The 4,164-nt window shown below is 40.1% G+C and overlaps 1 pseudogene; it reads right to left on the bottom strand.

Moving 5' to 3' along the window:
• Positions 1-2,679: 2,679 nt before the first annotated feature.
• Positions 2,680-3,724, bottom strand: LOC137223076 (alpha-enolase pseudogene; annotated as a pseudogene).
• Positions 3,725-4,164: the final 440 nt, after the last annotated feature.

Raw genomic sequence — 4,164 nt, 5'->3', positions numbered from 1 at the left:
CAGGACCTCTAGTGCAGAGGCCAAAAGTTGCTCAATGAGGCAAAAATTAATCAATTGTGTCCTTGAGAGCAATGGTGAAAGGGCACTCAGACAAAGGTATTCTATCTATCAGGAGTATTAAGAGTATTAGGTTCACAGAATTTCTTGGAACTGTACTTATTGTTGCATCATCTTCACCATATTGCTGATTGCTTTTCTAAGGCGCTGTTCATAATCTTATTACAATAAATCAATTTGTTAGTCCATGAGTAGACTTACTGGCCAAGCCACTGCAGACAGACAAGGAAAACACTTAGCCACACCCAGGTCAAAGCAAAAATTGCATCAAGCAAAGTTAAGCAGGACAAAAAGAGCTTATTCAAGACTATTACAACAGGGAAGGAGACCGAATTCAACTCCACTGAAACAAAAGATGGGAAAGACTTTAAGCACTGGGATGAGCTAGTGGAAAAGTATTGGAGGACTTTGGGGGTAGGGTTGATCAATGGTATGCATCCAACACATTGAGCTTTTCCTGAGTTTGCAAATCTTCTTCTCTTTAATTAGGCTATTTGTGTTTGCTAAGTGTTGCCTCACGAAGTTAGGCTCCTACCCTCTCTCAGAGACTAGGAAATAGGGGTGTTATCTCCTTTTGATGTTTACATTTCAAAGAGATGGTTTCCAGGTCCTTGAGAAAGACATTTCCTGAGCTATAGAACTGGCAAGAGGTTAGAAGCAGACTTACATACATTTCAAAGGAACAGAACAAGAATTTACAGTTGAAAGTTTCTGAAGTAAATGCTCTAAGAAAAGCCAGGTCAGTGGTCTATAGTTTGAAGAAACTTGTCCAAAGCTTCGTTAAACTGAGGGGAAGTTTAAAGTCATCTTGGTTACCCGGAATATGTATCAATCCAGCACGGGGATAATTATTTACCCTTCCAGGATGAAAAGGATCCAATGTAATCAGTCTATCCTATGGTGGCTAGCTAAGCTGCTCAAACGATGGTGTCTTTCCAAGGGCTTAACTTTAGTCTCTATTGCTAATTGGTTGAGCACTCAGCAGTCACCTATTATAGGTTCAGTGAGAGGGAGTTCTTATTGTTGGGCCCTGGCATATTAGCAAGCCTGCTATTATGGCTATTCCTTTCATCACAACCAAGCGTTAAGCACTAGAATGACTAAGGACAGAACATTTTTGTTGTTTTCTATTTTGCTGTTGTTATTTGGCTTATTTGGTATTTTATGCAGGCCTATCTATAGGACTAACTTTTACCTGAGTTGTTTGGTAAATTATGCTTATACTAATAATTTTGTAGACAATTGTGATCAATTAATTTTATTAAGCTAATTTTAGGGATGGAGGTGTTTCAAAACTGATGACAGTTGCTTTAAGGGCTATGTTTTTATTCTGTTCACTTTGATACCCGGGGAATAGATTTTTCCAAGTCCCAACTCAATATACAGAACCTGCCCACTCTTGGCATTCCTGGAATCCTAGGATTTGTATCAGAGTTAGCAACATAGTTTAATTAATTAATTAAATAATAACACAATAGAAATACATGCACATGCGTGATGACTTCATGGTCAAGGATTTTTTTTTAATGTTTTGCAACTTTCTTCATAGTAGTCTAAACTCAGAATAACCCAAATGTCCATGAGCAGTTGAAGGGATATGTAAATTTGGGGATATTAATAAATAGCCATGAAAATATATGAACTAAAGTAAAACCACTCAAAGATGGGGATGGGTCACACAAACATTATGTCAAGTAACTGAAGTCAGAGTCATATAAGTACATGCTACATGATTCTATGAAGATAAAGTACAAAGCAGCCAAAACTACTATATTGTGTTAGAATTCAGGATAGTGTTTATTTTAGAGAAAGAAAGAGGGGGTTGTAATTGGAGGGGGACATGAAAGGGACTTTTAGAATGCTGGAAAAGTCCTGTTCTTGAACTGCTTGTGATTACAGAGGCATTTGTGAAAAAAATCCTGAAGCTGTATGACTGTGTCCTATATACTTTACTGTCTGTATGTTACGACTCACAATAAAAAATAAAAAGAACAAAAAAATTAAGATCTCACAGTTGTGCATGAAAATCATTATATCCCAAAACATAATTAAACTTTTCTCAGTACTTTGTAAAAATTTTACTTTGTAAAAACAACAAAGAAAATTGTTTTACGTGAATTTTTCTTTGTTCACCAAAAAGAACATATTATATTGTTATAGGATAAAATGAAGGGGTATGAAAAAGTTTTCCTTATATATTAACTTTTATTAATTAAATGTTCTTTTTGATACTTTAATTTCTTTTTACTGGTCACTGAGGTCTTTTTATTTTGCACACAGAACCACTAAGGATCTTGCCTGTGGACACCTCAGAGATTGCACTGTAGATTCTCATGGCTCCAGACAGTTGGTGGAAAGAAAGATGAGAAAAACTATGATTTGGGTCAATGACATGATTACAGAGCTAAGGTTTCCAACAGAGTTTCAGGTGGTCAACTTGGCTTCTGAAGCAGTTCTAAGGAAGCAGTGAGAGAACATCACAGGGATAATAGAAGGGCATTAACTACCAGAAGCCCCTACATGTATCAACTGAGACCTTGAACTATCTGCGTAAACATCAGAAGCAGGGTTCTAGCCAGGCAACTAGTGACTGAAAGGCTCGGGTGCTCACCTGCCCAGAACTTACTTGGCTACCTGGTTTCTGAACTACTTGCTAGCAGATTTAGCCTTGCTGCCCAGTTCTTCTTCAATTATGAGGATCTGGTTGTAGTTGGCCAAGTACTGGGTTAGGCAAGGTGCACCAGTCTTGATCTGCCCAGTGCAGGGCTCCACCACCAGGCAAGCAATGAAGATAACTTCGGTTATGAGTTATGAGACACCATGATGCCCCACCCACCGGACTGAGCCAGTTTGCACACCTGAAGAGAATTGGCCAGGGAGCCGATCTGCTACACTTTGAGCAGGAGGCAGTTGCATGATTTCTCACCCACGGCCTTGGAAATCTGCTTCAGGCTGGGCACTGAGAGATTGTCCCCCACCACCTGGATTCCTGTACTAGCAGTGAACTTCTGCCAAGCTTCCCAGTCATCTTGGTCAAAGAGATCTTGAATAGACACCAATGGGTAGTCCTTGATGAAAGAATTGTACAGGTCGAACAACTGGTCAGGTGTGGTGTACCTGCTGAGATCATTGGGAGACTTGAAGTCCAGGTCACACTTCCCTGACCTGAGGAACTCAGAGGCAGCCAAGTCCATGGCAATGACAAGCTCATCGGTGTAGCCAGCTATCCTGATCTCATTCTTCAGCAACTCCAGAGCTTCTTTCTTCTTCACGAGCAAACCAGCCTTCATCCCCCACATTGATGGCATCTTTCCCATATTTCTTCTTGATGACATTCTTCAGGTTGTGGTAAACCTCTGCTCCAATGTGCATGGCTTCCCTGAAGTTTGCCTCACCAACAGGGAGGATCAGAGACTCTTGCATGGCCAGCTTGTTGCCAGCATGAGAACCATTGTCGATCACACTGAAGGCTGGAATGGACAAGATGACTTCAGAGCTGTCAGTCAAGTCAGAAATTTGGAGGTACAGGGGCACCCTTTATAAAAAACCTAGCCTTACAGACAGCCAGGGTCCCTCCCAAAATGAAGTTAGTACTATATTTAGATTTATTTTCCATTTCATTCATCTCTATCATCCATTTGTCAGTCTTCTACTTGTTCCAAATGCTCAGTTTACATAATTCCTCTGATCTACAAATATAATACATTTACCTAAAATTTTTAACTGGTAATTGTAGTGGATTGAATAGTGTCCTCTCAAGATTCATGTCTAACCAGAACCCCAAAATGTAACCTCATTTGGAAATAGGGCTTTTGCAGATGTAATTAATTAAGATGGAGTCATACTGGATTAGGCTGGGATCTAAATCCAGTGACTGATGTCCTTAAAAGAAGAGAGGACACATCAAAAGAGACATACAGAGGGAAGAAGCCTATGTGAGGACAAAGGCAGAGATCAGGGTGATGCAGTTACAAGCTAAGGAATGCCAAGGGTCGCAGGGTCCACCAGAAGCTAGGAGGAGGAAAGGAAGGAGTTATTCCTAAAGCTGTCAGACGAAACATGGTCCTACTGACACCTTGATAATCGATTTCTAGCTTCCAGGACTGT

This window comes from Pseudorca crassidens, chromosome 4 (genome assembly GCF_039906515.1).
Source record: "Pseudorca crassidens isolate mPseCra1 chromosome 4, mPseCra1.hap1, whole genome shotgun sequence".
Lineage (NCBI taxonomy): Eukaryota > Metazoa > Chordata > Mammalia > Artiodactyla > Delphinidae > Pseudorca > Pseudorca crassidens.
The sequence above is the reverse complement of the archived record's forward strand: the minus strand, read 5'-3'. Positions and strand labels throughout refer to the sequence as shown.